The sequence below is a fragment of the Callospermophilus lateralis genome, chromosome 4, assembly GCF_048772815.1.
Source record: "Callospermophilus lateralis isolate mCalLat2 chromosome 4, mCalLat2.hap1, whole genome shotgun sequence".
Classification (NCBI taxonomy): Eukaryota; Metazoa; Chordata; class Mammalia; order Rodentia; family Sciuridae; genus Callospermophilus; species Callospermophilus lateralis.
In genome coordinates, this window is record NC_135308.1 from 113,113,839 (window position 1) to 113,132,900 (window position 19,062).

Consider the following 19,062-nt stretch of genomic DNA (forward strand, 5'->3'; position numbering starts at 1 on the left):
TTGTAAACATAGTGCAAAAACCACTCATACTTTGGATTGAAGAATAAAATACCAAATAACAAAATGTGATAGCTATATTAATATGGTAAGAGATAGACAATATAGAAAGATGTGACATACTTAAAATTCAAAATGGCCAGGTGCAGTGCACATCTGTGGTCCCAGCAGCTACTTAGGCTAAGAAAGGAGGATCACAATTTTGAGGCTGGCCTGGGAAACTTAGTGAGACTGTGTCTCAATATAAAAGACAAATAGTGTTGGGGATGTAGCTCAGTTGTAGAGCATCCCTGGGATAAATCTCCAGCACCATCGATAAATAAATAAAGAAATAAAGAAAGAAAGAAAGAAAGAAAGAAATAGAGTACTACCATAGTGTGTGTGTTTTTTTTTGGGGGGGGGTTACTTTCAATCTTTTGTCACATTAGAGATTGAACCCAGGATTGCTCTACCATTTAGCAACATATCCAGCCCTTTATATATTTATTTACTTACTTATTTTTGGAATGTGGACTCTATTGTCATGACTGGGCGTGAACATGTGATCTTCCAGGCTTAGCCTCCTAAGTCACTTAAATTACAGGTATGTGCCACCACACATAGCATATCAGTATACTTTTGCTCTTTTGTTTTAATTTTTTCCCTCTATTTAGTATAAATGTCAAATTATCATGTAACAATCAATAATCAACATATGTTGTAAGTCTTAAGAAAACCACAAATCAAAAATGTATAATACACTCACTAAAATAATGCTAATCAAAATACACTAGTAGAGCAAGTCACTTAACCACAAAGGATGACTATATGAGAAGGAAAAATAAAGGGACTATGATAAAATACAATAAAACTAGAAAGCAAGTAACAAAATTGCATGAGTAAGATTCTACCTAATGAAAATTACCTTTCATAGAAATAGATTGAATTATCCGATTAAAAATATACAATAGGTGAATAGATTTTTTTAAAAAGACCCAACTATATGCTTCTTAGAAGAAACTCACTTCACCTCTGTAGACTGAAAGTGAAGAGATAGACATATTTCACCCAAGTAGAATCTGAAAGAAAGCAGCAATACCATACAAAATAGACTAAATAAAAAAATAACAACAAAGAGAGTATGCCATTTTATAATAATGAAGGGATCAATTCAGCAAGAGTAAATAACATTTGCAAATACATATGCATCCATATATATTGAATATATATAGAAAATATTAATAGTCTAAGAGGAGAAATGAACTCTAATATGTGAATAAAGGACCCCAATATATTATTAAGGGACTTTAACACTCTACTTTTAGGAGTATTTTTGGAAGATCAGTGTTTTCTTCTTATTTTTTGAAGAAGTTCAATTTATAATTTTAATTCATTTTGTTTTAGTTTAATAATGAAGACTCTTTTGCATAAATAAAGGCAGCCATTATTTTGTTTGCTATTTTGTTAACTTTTTTTTTTTTTTGCTTATTTCAGATTCAATGTATTCTCCCTTTTCTTGTTTATTTTGGGAAAAACCGAAGATGAATGTGTCTTACTCTCTTTCCTAATAAAGGCTCTGAGTACTGCTTTAACTGCTTCTCACAAATTTTGATATACTATTTTCCGTATCATGTAAAAAATTATTTCACTTATCATTATGTTAAAAAACCCGAGTCTTATTGAAAATATTTTATTTGGTCTTTAAATATAAATTTTTTCCAATGATTAATAAATCTCATCAGTCTAACAAAAGAAGTGAAAGAAAATGAAAACTACAGAACACTAAAGAAATAATTTTAAGAAGACCTTAGAAGATGAACAGACTTTCCATGTTCTTGGATAGGCAGAATTATTATAAACAAAATGACTATATTTTCAAAATACACTGTATAGATTTAATGTAATTCCTATTAAAATTCTGATGAAGTTCTTCATAGAAATAGAAAAAAATCATGAAATTTTTTTGGAAAATAAAAGGCACTGAATAGTCAAAGCAATTCTTATGAGAAGCGTGAAGCGTGAACATTACAATACCTGACCTTAAATCACTACAGAGCTATAGTAATAAAAACAGCATGGTATTAGTACCAAAACCAGACATGAAGATCAATGGAACAGAATAGAAGACACTGAGACAAACCTACCTAAATATAGTTATCTCAAGTATACAAAGACACTATAAACATGCATTGGAGAAAAGATAGCTGTTTTAACAAATGGTGCTGGGAAAACTGGAAGTCCATATGCAGCAGAATGAAATTGAACCCCTAGATAGTACCTTGCAAAAAACTCAACTCAAAGTGGATCAAAGACCTAGATATTATACAAGAAAACCTACATCTAGTAGAAGAAAATATAAGCTGAAAACTCCATCATGTCAATTTAGGAACCAACTTACTCAACAAGATTCCTAAAGCCCAAGAAGTAAAATCAAGATTCAATAAATGGGATGATATCAAACTAAAAATCTTCTTCACAGTAAAGCTTACAAAATTGGAGAAAATCTTTGCCACCTTCACCTCAAATAGAGCACTAAACTCTAGGATATATAAAGAATTCAACTTAATGGCAACAAAATAAATAACCCAATTAATAAATGGATACAATTTTAATCAGAGTAGAATGATGGTTTGAACAGTCTGGGAAGAGTATAGGATTTGGGAAACTTGGGAAAATGTTGATGTATGTGAACTAAGCTACAGTTAGTAGAAATAAGTTCTAGGGTTCTATGGTGACTACAGATAACAGTAATGTACTCTACATTTCAAAAAAAGGGGGAGGGCATTATTTTGAATGTTTTCACCATAAATCAATGATCAAAGTTTTAGTAAATAAGTATGAAAACTCTACCAACTATACATGTATCAAAACACCACAGGATATCCCATAAATATATATAATTTTACATGTCAATATAAAAATTGTAACACAAGAAGTACATTTTTAAGTATGTCTACATCAAGCAAATTTTAAGTAAAATGCTAATAGCAATATTATATTTTAAAAAAACATATATGTTATTCCGTGTTATAGCTAAAGAACACTAAATCACAATATGACATTACTACCTTAATTCCCAGAAGCAATATGCATGATCCAGCCCTTTTAATAAATTTGTTAGTCATTTAATTTCAAGAAATCAGTATTTTGTATAGTTAATCAGTTTTAATGTAAGTTTGGCTAATGTCACTGAATCTTTATGAATCTGTATAATTCTAATTATATTGAGAACTCCTTTCTCAGGGAGCACTGAGAAACTTCTCAAAGAGGACTAACTTCTAATAAATAATTGTATGTGCATGTCAGCAAATGAATAGGAATCATGAAGGATTTCTGAACAATACATAACACTAGATATTATACCAGAAACAACAACAAATGACATTATTTTAAGTAGTATGAAATTCAAACATTTATATGAGATTTATATCTCAATAAGACTTTTCTTGAAAAGAAAGTTATAGTAACTATATATAAGTCTTTTGTGTATATTTCTTCTTTTAAATACATTTACCAAGATATGCAAAGGTCTTAGAAAAAATACACTTATAATTTTCCTCCTGAATCATAGATTTTCTCATTATCTCAGAGAAAGATGGATTTAAACTCACTTGAATAAATAATTGTATCCCTTAATATAACCACTTAAAACAAAGGTCTAGAGCTAAGAATGAATTGACCAAAGCTGTGGGGGATATTGCTACCCTATGTTAATTCCTCTGATCTAAGCAAGCATCACATTTAGTTGTTTTGCAAAATGTGCCTCTTAGAATAATGCTAAAGGTGACATAGGATTTACTTAATACTGGAAAAAGCTATTGATCAGCTTAAATTTTTTCACATAGTATTCATATTCAATTTATGTAATTCTTAGTCATTGAGGTCTGTACTTATCTCTATGAAAAGACTTAACCATCAAAATTATGATTTTTAAAAACAGAAATCTAAATTATCAACCAGTTACCTTACCAGATTAAAAGAGAAAGAGTAAATGGTCAAAAAATCAGATTGACTCTTTCCATCAGTCAAAATGTCCATGACTAGGCATAAAGGGTACAATAATCAGACAGAGATTTGTGGCGTCTCCCTGGGTCTGGATCCCTGGATGCTCATGCAGTCTGTGCACTGGGTATGTACTTTGAGTGGGCTTGTTTGGTATGTAAACTGTTGAGATGTCAATGTAAATTTGCTACTGTAGCATATTCTAGTCTCTTAGGAAAACCAGGAGCATTTCAGGGACAAATTGTCTGTCACCTACTCTTAAATGTCTGTGGAAAGAAGTTCCTGATACAAACAAACCTTTCCAGACAACCAAGATATTATAGTACACCAGTGTCTGCCAAGCATTCTCATTTGTAGTATTTGAAAAAGTTTCTCTAGCTTCCCTTGAAAAAGTCTTTCTCTTCTTATGTCTCTAAAATATATCCTCATTTTTGAGATCTACTTATTTTTGAAACTGTTTTAATAATGCCATCTGTCTTCCTTTTCCATTGAAAAATTAAATCTATATTCAATTATACAAGATATTTTTCATTGTTTAATGGTGTCATTACCTATTTCCCATTACTTGTTGACTTCAAAATGAATATAGATCTTCTTATCTTAGCTCTATAGCAATCTCATCATTCTCAAATGAATTTCAGAAAGATGGTGGTTACTCGTTTTCCTTCATTCATAAAGGAATACTTTTACAAATCACATCTTATTAAAGAATAAAATTCACTTTCACTTTTCTTTATTCAAAGTTTTCTTTCTCTCTTCTTCCATCTGCTGCTGACTTTTTCATGTCCTGATGCTATTTCTAAAAGTTCAGAACAGAGGCGATTTTTCCCTTCTCTATTTCTATAGTGTAAACTTATAATTATAGTGTAGAAATATAGTGTATTATGTCTCCTAGAGCCATGTTATCTAAGTTATAATATCATGTTATTTCTTTCAATGGAGTTCTCCATAAACTGAATACATAATTATGTGATTTATGTATCTCACTCCATATCCAGATATATTTTACTAAAAAGTGTGTGTTTATTAATATAATAAATATAAAGAAAAACATAGAGATATAAATATATACATATATATATTGAAATATCTATATTCTTATCTCTTCTTTCTGCCCTAAGATTAAACACAATAAAGAACCTAGCAAAATTTTTTCAATAGTTGATATATTTAATTTTTATTTTAAAAATATACTGGGAGAGTTTCTTATTAATTTAAGGTAACATTGCTCTCTCTACCATATATCTCTACCATCTGTTCAAGTGATATTTTATTGTCTCTTTTGCCATTTTGGATAATGAAATATTTATTTAAGGTGGTATGTGAAGTATTTCAAAATTGCTCTTATCAGCTTCTTTGAGTCCACTCATGCCTATTCTTCTTGCAATTATTACAGTAGATTTCTAAAAGTATAAATTATTCATTTGCATCTGCCTTGCTCAAAACATTCTGGAAGTTTCAATTCATTATTGAAATGAAATCCTATATCCTTGTAATTATTTTAGAAGGTCCCATATGATCTTATTCTTACTAGATGACTTGCTTTAGATTCTTTCCATTAGTTTCCTTCTTACAAAGTTTTTCTCAAGCACCCCATGTCTTTTTAAAAAATTTTTATTTATATATGACAGCAGAATGTATTATAATTCTTATTACACATATAGAGCACTATTTTTCACATCTCTGGTTGTACACATAGTATATTCACATCAATTCATATCTTCATACCTGTACTTTGGATAATAATGATTATCACAATCCACCATCATTAATTACCCCATGCCCCTTCCCTTCCTCTCCAACCCCTCTGCCCTATCTACAGTTCGTCTATTCCTTCCATGGTCCTGCTCTCTATCCCACTATGAATCAGCCTCCTTATATCAAAGAAAACATTCAGCATTTGGTTTTTGGGGATTGGCTAAATTCACTTAGCATTATCTTTCTAACTCCATCCATTTACCTGCAAATAACATAATTTTATCCTCTTTTATTGCTGAATAATAATCCATTGTGTATACATGCCACATTTTTGCCACATTTTTTATATCCATTCATCTGTTGAAGGGCATCTAGGTTAGTTCCACAGTTTAGCTATTGTGAATTGTGCTGCTATAAACATTGATGTGGCTGTGTCTCTGTAGTATGCTTTTTTTAAGTCCTCTGAGTAAATGGTGATTCCATTCCCAATTTTACAAGAATCTCCATACTGTTTTCCACAGTGGCTGCACCAGTTTGCAGTCCCAACAGCAGTGTATGCGTGTACCATTTTCCCCACATCCTCACCAATACTTATTGTTGTTTGTATGCATAAAAGCTGCCATTCTGACTGAAGTGAGATGAAATCTTAGGGTGGTTTTGATTTGCATTTCTCTAATTGCTAATGATAATGAGCTTTATTTATGTATTTGTTGATTGATTGTACATTATCTCTCAGAACTGTCTGTTCAGGTCCTTGGACCATTTATTGATTGGGTTATTATTTTTTTTTTTAGTGTTTAGCTTTTTGAATTCTTTATATACCCTAGTAATTAGTGCTCTATCTGATGTGTGATGGGTAAAGATTTGCTCCCAAGACATAGGCTCTCTATTCACCCCACAGGTTTTTTTCTTTTGCTGAGAAGAAACTTTTTGGTTTAAGCCCATCCCATTTATAGATTCATGATTCTAATTCTTGTGCCACAAGAGTCTTATTAAGGAAGCTGAGGCCTAATCCCACATGGTGGAGATTAGGGCCTACTTTTTCTTCTGTTAGACACAGGTTCTCTGGTTTTATACCCAAGTCCTTGATCCATTTTGAGTTGAGTTTTGTGCATGGTGAGAGATAGGTTTAATCTCATTTTGTTGCATATGGATTTCCAGTTTTCCTAGCACCATTTGTTGAAAAGGCTATCTTTTCTCCAATGCATGTTATTGGCACCTTTGTCTAATATAAGATAATTGTAGTATTGTGGGTTAGGTTCTATGTCCTCTATTCTGTACCATTGGTCTACCAGTCTGTTTTGGAAGCACTCCATCTCTTATATAGATAATTTTTTCATTCTTTTTGTGTCTTTATTATATGACAAAAATGAATAATATCTATTTCAGAGGAAGTTCTTCTTTACTACCTTTCTTAGTCTATTTGAGCACCATACCACACAAAAAAAGACTTAAACAACAAAAGCATATCTTTTTTCTTAATTTTTATTCTAATTTGTTATATATGAAAGAAGAATTGTAATATGCATTACAATTTATATTACACCCATAGAGCACAATTTTTCATATCTCTGGTTGTATACAAACTATATTCCCACCATTCATGTCTTCATACATGTACTTAGGGTAATGATGTCCATCTATCCCACCATCTTTTCTATCCCCATTCCCCCCCTTCCCTTCCTAACCCTCTTCCCTATCTAGAGTTTTTCTAATCCTCCCATATTCTCCCTCCCAACCCCACTATAAATCAGCTTCCTTATGTCAGAGAAAACATCTGGCATTTGTTTTTTTGGGATTGGCTAACTTCACTTAGCATTATATTCTCCATCTCTATCCATTTACCTGCAAATGATGATTTTATTCTATTTTGTTGTTGAGTAATATTCCATTGTGGAATATTACTTCTAGACTTGTAGGTGACCACTTTCTCACTATTGGCTCACATGGTCTTTCCCGAAAATGTGCATCCTGAAACAGCTAGTAAGCTTTCTGGTGCCTCTTATCAGATCTTGTCTTTATCCTTATGATCTCTTTTAACCCAAATTACTTCCTTAAACACCATGTTTTCAAATACAGCTGCAGCTGGGTTAGGTCTTCAACATTTTAGTTTTGGGGAACACAAATATTATGGTTTGGATATGTGATATCTCCTGAAAATTTTAATCATTGGATTAATCTATTTAGTTGATTAATAATTTGAAAGGATTACTAGGTGGTAACCATAAACCTGTGCTATCACTGGTCATTTTGCCTAAGGGATTATATTTGGTTCCTGGCTCCTTGCTTGCTCTTTCTGTTTCCCAACTTCAAGGAACCAAGCAATATTCTTCTATGACAACCTTTCTGCTGGGATTTTCTGCCTCAACTCAGTCCCTAAGACTTGGAATTGGCCAACTGTGGACTGAATCTTTGAAACCATGAACCCAAACAAACATTTGTGCTCTAAGTTTTCTTGTCAGACATTTTACATCCAAGGAAAGTCAAATGGAAAACTGAATAACACAATAAAATTCAATCCATAACATCACTGAGGTACTATTCTCCTTCATCTAAAATTATATGCCCTTTTGTCTGCTGTGAGTGCTCCTATTGAATTCATAACTACTATTTGCAATGGTGCCACATATGTGTTTACTTTGGTATGGAAACTCAATGAGGATGGGCTTTATGGCATTTAAAATTTCATATTTCTAGGATCTAGTATTTGACCAGCATTTTTTAAATTTTGGAGTAAATGAATATTTCAAGAAGAAATGAATGTATTACTAAATCATGATACAAAGAAACATCAGAACAGAGGGAAGAGACAACAGAATATGCTGGTCTTTTTTTGAACTTGGACACTTCTTAATCTTATTTCTTTTTTCTAATTAAAAATTTTAATAATATCTAAATATGTGTTGAATTTCCCAAGAGGAATGAAGGATTGTAGTCATATAGATTAAATTTAACAAAGAAATTTTAGTTTTAAAATAATTGATATTTCATGTATTATGGATATTCTACTCATACATAATTTCCACATGAGATCTTATATGAATAAGTGAGTTGCAGAAATCTTTCCAACACCTATTTCAGACAATTTGTGTTGTTCAAATTTTATTAGGAGTGTTTTCCAATTTTTAAGCAACGTTTTTACATAATTTTATTTCAAGGAGTCAACATTCTTATCTCCCTTAGTGACTATAAGAAGCAAACACATTCTTATATAATAATAAAAAGCATTTATAATGCAAATATCCTGTGGCTAGAGTTAAAAAGTGAAATTACCTTAAGAGGGAAATAACTTATAAAACAACTTTTTTTGGAGAGACCGGAATAATAGTATTTTAAAGAGTGTACATTTAGTAGAACATTTTTGCTCATTTGTCATTTATTTTGTATTAGAACTAGTATTACATTTATTCTCATTGCTATGTGTCACTTGTATGTTCAAAGAGTGATGATATATTCTACTCACTTTTCCCTTCACCTTGCATAAAGTTAATTAACCAATGTAAAATATGCATATATAATTTTTTTCTACCATCCAAAATTCACTTACTAAAGGAAGAAATTGTTTGGGAAAAGTCATTAGGATAGCATAATTACTCCTGATATGATTATGGCTCTCTTAAACCTGTGACAGTTTCATCACTTAGGCCATTGATTGCAAGAAACCACTTCTAGTATAAAACAAAGCTACATTTTCAATGGATATTGGAAATCATGTCAAGGAAAGCCACTCCTCTAAGCATCACATCTAACCTTCAATATCTCATTATTGACCAGAGGCTGGCTCATTCGTTCAAATTATTTAATTGAACCATTCAAGTCAAGGCATAAAGTAGACAAATTAATTTAGTGATTGTCAATAGGCTGAGAATCCCTGTGGAGATCTTGAAACTTTCCGAATATTTTGCAATAGTGTTCAGTTGACCCATTTTACAAACTCATTATTTGAGTAAATATTTCCTTACTTTGCTTTAAGTTTTGCTTCCAAGCACCATATGTATGTTGTTAGTTTAAATTTTCATGACTTTAATGTTGAACAGTTTTGGAAGAATTCATCTTGTGAAATTTCTTTTGGATTTATTATTTAGTAGTGTGGATGCAGTTATGCCTTATTAGTCAATGCTTTTTAAAATACTCAATTCAATCTTGATATCAAAATTTGAGGAAATACATAGGACAGTGAAATTATCTTCATGTGGGAAATTTGAATAAATATTCTTGTTCTGCTTCTAATTGAAAGATTAGCAAGATGTTTTCTAAGTCTCCAGTTATAAAAGGCATAATCTTCTCAACTGAAATAGATTTGTGATCTAAGCCACATTGGAAGTAGAAGACATAGTTTATACTCTCAGTGCTTCTGTTATTATAATTTTCAAGGAAATTCTCTCAGCTTTTCTTCAAAACTTCTTTACTTTGTTTCTAAACAAATAAAAGTTTTAAACAACTATTTTTCATTGAGAAGAAAATGTTTAGAAAAGCATTAAGTTGCAGGTAAATAATTAATCATAGTTTTCTCATATTGCATTTTAATTTGACTTTTTACTCTCAAAATCATAAGTGAGATGATCTGTAGGTCTGAATACTTAATAATTTCCTAAGAATATTTCTTGAAGTATTTTAAATAATGTATATATACACCAGATTTGAGAAAGTTCTTTGAATTTTGGTGAAAAGATCTACCAAATTAATTGCCTAAATTAAAAAATGAAAAATAAAAAAAATCTATATATTTAAACTACCATAATAAAAAAGAGAATTACAGCAAATAAGTAGAATCAAGAATGGTCTAATTTTAAGGAGGTTTAACTCAGTAAGTTGTAAATTATATTCATTTAAAAAAAATAGATATCATATGTCTAGTTTTACATAAAATGTCAGTAAATGCAACTAAAACTAGTGATGGAAAGTAGGTGATTTCTTGCAGAGTTGGAGCAGGGAGATTCAAAGGGAGCAGAGATCACAAGGGAGCATGAGGAAATTTGACAGGGTAAAGTACTTGTTTAAAATGCATATCATGGTTGGAGTTTTGCAAGTGTTTATATATGCACACATTAAACTTTATAAAATGCATACACAATTGTATACAACATATCTCAATAAAACTGGAAAAATATAACAAACAAGTGTACTAAAGAATCCAATTCTATAATCTACCTAGAATTTATAACTCAATATTTAATGAAAAAAATCATAGTATATATTAGTCTAGCTACAAAAGACTTATAAACCCATTTAATCAAATTGATCTAATTGAAATACTAAGAACATTGCACTTGCAAATGTACATGCCTGGGAATTGTAGTTCAGTGGCAGAGTTCATGCTTACTTTGCACAAGACCCTAGGCTAACTTCCCAGTCCTCAAAATAAATAAGTAAATACATTTTAAATAATTACTGATAATGGGTGTATACATCTCTATTCCTTGCCACTTGAAAGGCTGAGTCTAGCATATTGAGGTTAAGTTGGGCAACATAGTAAGTGTCCCTCTCAAAAAGCAAAAAATAAATAAATAAATAAATAAATACTACAGAATGCATCTTTAACTGCACAAAAGACTTATAAAAAATGGTCATATATTGACCCAGATGATTGCAATGGGAATTCTTTCAATTTTTTATTTCTCATTAAACTTTTGTTTTAATGGGTCTCAAATTCTGTGGCAGATTCTTGGTCAAGTTGTTTTCATTAAAAAGTACTGATTTTAAAAACTAATAACCTAAAACTGCCACGCACACACACAAAAAACAAATGGTCCACAAAATATTCTCCTTACTTCTGAGGGTTTTATGATTCATTATTATCATTAACTAGTTTTTTACTACCAAAATTAAGTGGCCAATTGAGATAAACTGTTCTGAGACTGTTCTTCTATCAGATTGTGGTGTTTAGTGTTAGAAATGATATTCATATAGCCTTCTGAGCTTTCTGGGCAGACTTGGTGACCTTGACAGCTCCACCAGCCTTCTTTTCCACTGCTTTGATGACACCCACAGACCTCTCTGTACCTGTCATATCGTGAACAACAAAATTACCCAGAGGAGGACAGTCCAAGAAGCCCTCAACACACATGGGCTTTCCTGCAAACATATCAACAATGGCAGTATCACCCGATTTCAAGGACCATTTTTCATCTTCTTACCAGAATGGTAATCTATCTTTCCTTTCAGCTCAGCAAACTTGCAAGCAATGTGAGCTGTGTGACAATCCAGTGCAGGGGCATAGCCAGCACTGACTTGGCTTGGCTCAGGGTGGTTCACCTGAGCAGTGAAACCAGTTGCTTCCATTGGTGGGTCACTTTTGCTGTCACCAGCAACATTGCCACAATGAACATCTTTGACAGACAGGTTCTTGACATTGAAGCTGACACTGTCTCTGGGAACAGCTTCACTCAGAGCTTCATGCTGCATTTTAACAGACTTTACTTCAATTGCGACATTGACTGGAAAAAAAGTGACCCCCATGACAGGCTTGGTAACACCAGTCTCCACTTGGCCCAAAGGGACAGTACCAAAATCACCAATCTTGTAGACATCCTGAAGGGGTAGACGCAAAGGCTTGTCAGTTGGACAAGTTGGTGGCAGGATGCAATCTAAAGCTTCAAGCAGTGTGGTTCCACTGGCACTGCCATCTTTGCATGTGACTTTCCCTCCCTCAAACCAAAGCTTATTATCATTTGGCTCCAACATGTCACCATTCTAACCAGAAATTGGCACATATGTTACTATGTCAGGGCTGTAACCAATTATCTTAACCTAGGTGCTGATTTCCTTAATGATTTCCTCACATCTTTTCTGACTATAGAGTGGCTCAGTGAAAACCGTTTTTGTTAACTCCAACAGTAAGTTGTTTCCCACCCAGTATGTAAACCAGAAGGGCATACTCATGCTTCTTCTCTTTCTTGGAGATACCAGCTTCAAATTTACCAACACCAGTAGCAAAAATTAGAACAGCACAACCTGAGATGTGTCCTGTAATCATGTTTTTGATAAACTCTCTTTGTCCTGGGGTATAAATGATAGTCACATAATTGCTGGTTTCATATTTCCACAGGAAGATGTCAATGGAGATACCACATTCACACTCAGCTTTCAGTTTATCCAAGACCCAGGCATACATGAAGGAGCCTTTTCCCATCTCAGCAGTTTCCTTCTTAAATTTTCCAGTGATTCTTTTGTCAGTCCACCATATTTGTAGATCAGATGGCCAGTAGTGGAGAACTTACCCACATCTATGTGTCCGATGACAACGATGTCGATGTGAGTCTTTTCCTTTCCCATTTTGGATATGATTTAGCGGTGATTTTCAAGACACTTGTGTTCTGGTGGCAAACCCACTGCAAAAAAACTCTTTCAAATATTTAAGATGTATGTTACATCAATTTACATAAATTCTTCTGTAGCATAGAATGAATATATTCCAACTACAGTCATGTGTAATAATGGGTTCATATTATAAGAAATGCATTATTAGGTGATTTCATTGTAATGTATGAACACTGTACAGTATACTTACACAATCCTAGATTTTACATGTCAATGACTTGAACATGGCCTATTGATGTAATCAAGAGTTTTGATAAACATGAGGTATACAAGGCTGGTGACACTTTAACATGACATACTCTTTTCAGTAGATGTCCTGTAAGTAAAATAATACTCTAAAATAAGGGTATAAAAATATATAAACAAGTTGCATCAGTTTATCATTATCAAGTGTTATATATTTTTCATTTGTATGTGCTATACTTATATGTGACTGGAAGTATAGTAGGTATTTTTATAACAGCATTACTAAAAACACATTATTACTGCATTGTCCTATGACATGAAAATGGCAATGACATTACCAGGTTGTAGGAATTTCTCAGTTCCATTATAATATTATGGGATTATTGTCATATATACTGTCCATCAGTGAATGAAACATCATAGGGTGCATGACCATGCTTTCAGAAGCAAGTCTAACCTTAATTTAAAATTTAAAAATATTACTATATAGGATTATTATAGACCAATTTTTTAAAATAAATGTTGATATTTTGAGTAATCTCATTGTACTTAACATTAAATTAGTATTTAATGAATTAATAATATATGTGCATAAAACTTAACATATTTCTTATGATTTGTAGCATTGTAAATATGCATTCATGTAAAATACATGTGCAAAATACCTCAAACACAAATATAAATTTATTTGGGATCTTCAAGAATGTTAAGAGTGTTTTAGTTGACCCTGAAACCAAAGTATTTGAGAACTGTTAGTATAACAAACCTTGGAATCTTTTTGCTATGAGTTTCCATTAACCATAATTCTTAAGAATGGCAGATATAAGAGTAAATGATGATAATCACTTAAAAATTTCTTTGGCAATGAAAGTTTATAACACTTCTTATCATATATATTTTTAAATATCATAATATTATACTTTATGTGCCTTAGAAAATCATATATTTTTAGCTTCTTTTTGCTCTTTACATGTAAGATTATTTTTCTTTAGAAAATATATGTGATAACAAAGTTTCATGGTATTTAAAAGCACAATTTAAAGCTGCTATAAACTCATCAATTATTTGTGTATAAAATTGGTTAAAGTGTCAGGTTCTCATGAAATATTTAAGATTGTGTAGATTCCATTCTTCTATAAAAAAGGCATGTAGTCCTGTTTGGGTAGATGTAAACCAATGAGAATATTATTAACTATTTCACAGAATATTGGTTTTTCAATAAACAAAACTATATAATGTAGTTTTCTCTTTAAAAGTCTTTCATTAAATGATACAATCAATATTTTAACATATTCAAATCTAACCCTTTATCATCCAATAAAGGCAATTAATACTAGCCTCAGGAAGAGTATCTCCTTTATAAATGTGGTTTCCAAAAAAACACAATTCTATCATCTCAATATTTAAGTACATAAAGCAAGCCAACTTGGAATAGCACCTTAAATTTTTTGTACAATTGTAGCAAGATGCCTAACAAAAACTCAAACATTATCTATTTACTTGCACAAATTTTGGAATAGAATATAAGCACTCCATTTTATTGTACATTTTTTTAAAATTTTTAATTGAAGGTTTGTGGCAATCCTCTGTCAAGCATGTCTGTCTTCTATATAATGTAATTTTCTACTTTTGCAACATTTTGTGCTCACTTTTTGTCTCAGTGTTCCACTCTGATAACTCTTGTATCATTCAAACTTTTTACTTATTATTATATCTGTTATGGTGATCTATGTTCACTGATCTTGGATATAACTACTATAAATTTGGGGGGCACCATAAACTATGTGAAGAAAATGAACTTATTCAATTTGTTATGTTTTCTAATTTCTCCACTTATTGGCAATCCCCTTCTTGTCTATCCTTCTCCTTGATCCTTTCTATTCCTGGAGCTACAACAACATTGAAATTAGGTCAATTAATAACTATTATTTATTAGGTCAATTAATAATGACAAATTGCAGGCATGGTGGCATATGCCTATTGTCCCAGTGACCCAGAAGTCACAAGTGGAAGAATCAATAAGGTTGAGGTCAGTCTCAGCAACTTAGCAAAACCCTGTCTCAGAATAAAAATAAATAAATAAATAAATAAAAAGAACAAGGGTTGTGGCTCAGTGATAAAGTATCATGGGCTCAATTCCTAGTACCAAGCACACACACAAGAAAATGTGATGTCCTTATAAAGTTATTAGGCCATGAATACACCTCCCTTGTGAATGGGATCCAAGCCATTATAAAAGAGTCTTCATGCAGAACACTTGCCTTTTTGCTTCCACCATATGAGCACACAATGTTCTCCAGTAACAAAGTGCCATACTGGATGCAGAGAGAATAGCCACCACCAGACAGCTAACCTGTCACACCTTGATCTTGGCCTTCTTAGAACCATGAGAAATAAATTTATGTTCTTTATAAATTACGTAGTCTTTGTATTATTTTCTTATAGCAACACAAAACATTATAAAATATGCACATTAAATAAAGTCTAGCACCAATCCCAGCCTTGTGAGGGTATCTGCTAGCATTTGAACTTCCAGATATCTATCTCACTGACCCATTTGAAATGAAAAACATAACAGCTACCTTGTCAACCTGCAGAACTGTAAGAAGTGATAAGTGTTTATTATTTTGAGCTACTAAGTTTCGAGGTGATTCATTATATAGCAGTAGGTAACTAAGCAAACTATGATTTATATCTCTAGCTTAAAAAGTGCAATGGACAACTTTAGAAGGCCATTGATATATCTATCTTTGACTGTTATATTCCACCTCTTACAGCCCATTCTGACCTCGAGGTAATTTAAATCAGGGATTAGAAATCTATACCCCATAACACTGCTATCAGTTGAATTGTGTTCCCCTAAAACTGTGTTTAAGCCCTACCCCCTTGTGACCACCATTAATTCTGCTTGTGGATGTGGCCTTATTTGGGAACAGAATATCAAATTGACTCTATACTGGATTAGAATGGGCTCTAATAAAATATGAGTAGATATTTTTTAAAAGATGAGAAGAATTAGAATAGAGATAGATACTGTAGAATGCCATGGAATGATGAAAGTAAAGATGGGAATGATAAATAAACATGAAAAGAAATACCAAGAAGCTGATGGCCACTAGAATCTTCTCTATAGAGCCCAAAAGGAGCCAACCCAGAAAACATTTTGATTTTTGTTTTAAATAACCTTTTCACTGCTATAACTAACAGACAAACTAGAACAATTTTAGAGACAAGTTTAGTTGAGGGCTCACGTTTTAGAGGTCCAAACGCAGCTGGCTCCATTCTCCAGGGCTCTGGGTGAGGTAGAACATTATTATAGAAGAGAATGGCAGAAGAAAGAAGCTCACATGATGATCAGCAGCAGAAAGAGACACTCTATACACTAGATATAAAATATATACCCCTAAGGCATGCCCCCAGTGACTCACCTCCTCTAGCCACACTCCACCTGCCTCAGTTTCCACTGAATTAATCTCATCAGGGGAATAATTCACGGATTGGGCAAAGGTCTCAAAACCCAATCATTTGTCCTCTAAACTCTCTAGCATTGTCTCACACATGAACTTTTGGGTTCACCACACATCTAAACCATAATAATTTTAAGCCTTTAATCTCCATGACTATGAAAGAATAATTTCTATATTTTAAGACACTGAGTTTATGAATTTGTCTTGGTAACACTAGAAAACTAACACAAAGCTAAGTTTAACCCACCAATTGTTTTTTTTGAAAAATAACATTTTATTGTAATGATAGTCACAGTCATTCTCCTATGTGTTGCCCATAGTCAATTTCATGCTAAAATGGTGGAGTTGAATAGTTGCCACAGGGAACCTATGTCCCACAAATCTTAAAACACTGACCATGTGGTCTATTAGAGAAAGAGTTCACTGACCTGGATTCAAAATGCACAGAGATCTTTTTTGTGTGTAGTTGGAACTGGCAGGTTGGTCAGTGAGTGCTCCCTGTAATATATAGGGTGCATTATATACATGTGTGGGCTTAAGTGTTTATGCATATATGTACACATTCATATATATAACTTACAAACATACATAGGTAGATTTCAAATTATTTCCCATGGTTATGTATGAGAAAAAAACATGATATATTTTCATTTTCTTTTCAGTAAACATTATAATGATAATTCATCACTGGAATTGGTATGTTTATCAATAAAGTAATTTATGTAGCAGTTAAATGATTTGCTTAGATCCTACATAGATTCTAAGATGAATCAATAGTATTTCTCCACATTATACACATTCAAATCATAGTCCTTTTCCCTAGGACACTTTGAAGTAGATTATTTGGATTTCTATATCTATCTGTTTAAACATAATAAAAAATCAAATAGTTGAGATTGTAGAGATTCTTTTAAATCTCATTTGAAATTAGCAAAATTTGAAATAAGCTTGTGTTATTGCTCTTAGTTGATTCTGATGTAGAAGCTCCAAATAATTTGAGAAAATATCTTAACCCAATATCTGATGGTTTGGTTAGATTTTGTAGAAAATATATGGATTTGAGGATGTAGTTACATAATATTAAAGCAAAAAATATATGTTATACAATATTAAAGTTCATCTTCATATGATTAGAATGGCTCCACACTAATAAACCATGGAAACCACTATCAAAAAATCTTAAATATTATAGAAGCCTTTATTAACATAAATAAATTTATAATTTCATCCTGTTTTTTTCTTGTACCCATCAAACTTTAAAACATTTTTTTAAATTAATGCTTTCTTCCTAATATAATTGCAGCTAAAATGTACCTCTGAAAGAACTAGTCTGTATAAAAATAGTTCTTTGACAATATAGTTTGCTTTGTGTCCTTTGATGGTAGATATTTTTCTATTAAAAATGCATAACTGGGCTCTGTGTTGCATGATTATAATCCCACAGCTCTGGTGACTTTGGCAGGAGGATCACAGGTTTGAAGCCAGCCAGCCTCAGTAATCTAGTAAGGTTCTTAGTAACTTGGAGAGACCCTAACTCTAAAAAAAAAAAAAAAAAAAGACTGGGTTGTGGATGTGGATTAGTGTTTAATTTCTATCACTAGTACCAAAAAGAAAAAAAAAATGCAGAAAACAAAGCTAATTGTGGTGGCACACTCCTGTAATCCCAGCAACTCTAGAGGCTAAGGCAGAGGTTTGCAAGTTCAAGGATGTACTTAGCAATTAAGTAAGCCTTAAGAAACTTAAGAAGAACTTGTCTCAAATTTTTAAAAAAGTAAAATAAAATAAAAAGGTTTGGGGGTGTAGCTCTATGGTAAAGCAGCCCTAGGTTAAATACCCAGTACCAAAAAACAAAATAAAACAAAACAAACAAAACATCATTGGCATAAAGAGGGAGAGAAAATTCTGGAAGAAGTTTTGACTATTTATTTTTAAATGATTATATTTTCCCAAATGCTGCAATGATTACTGTATCATTTTATGAATATCTGATAGCAATTCAGTTGTTTAAAGTTATCTATTATGAATAATGTTTAAAATAAATATTTCAATGAAGTTTCCCACAACATATTCTATCAAAGAATTCACAGTTCCCATAAGAAGTCAGAATCCTGAATGTGCATATTTTAATGTATAGGAAAGTTATAAATGTAAATTTAATTTTCATAGAATTAGAAAGTACTGCACTAATGAGATATAAAATTGAACATCAAAAATATTGTAATACTGCCAGCTTAAAGCCTGGAGAGTTTCCAGGCCAGACCACAAGGAGGGAGAATGGAGTCCAGTGGTCTTCCTGAGTTGAAGAGAAGGATCTGATAATCTAAGGAAACCAGGAGGCTAGAATTTCTATACCCAGTCCTGGAGAGGAGAGGGGAAGAAGGAGAGGAGAAAGAAATCTGTAGATGAATATCTT

General features: G+C 32.2%; 1 pseudogene; it reads right to left on the reverse strand.

Moving 5' to 3' along the window:
- Positions 1 to 11,578: 11,578 nt before the first annotated feature.
- On the reverse strand, positions 11,579 to 12,951 carry LOC143398509 (elongation factor 1-alpha 1 pseudogene; annotated as a pseudogene).
- Between the last annotated feature and the right edge of the window lie 6,111 nt (positions 12,952 to 19,062).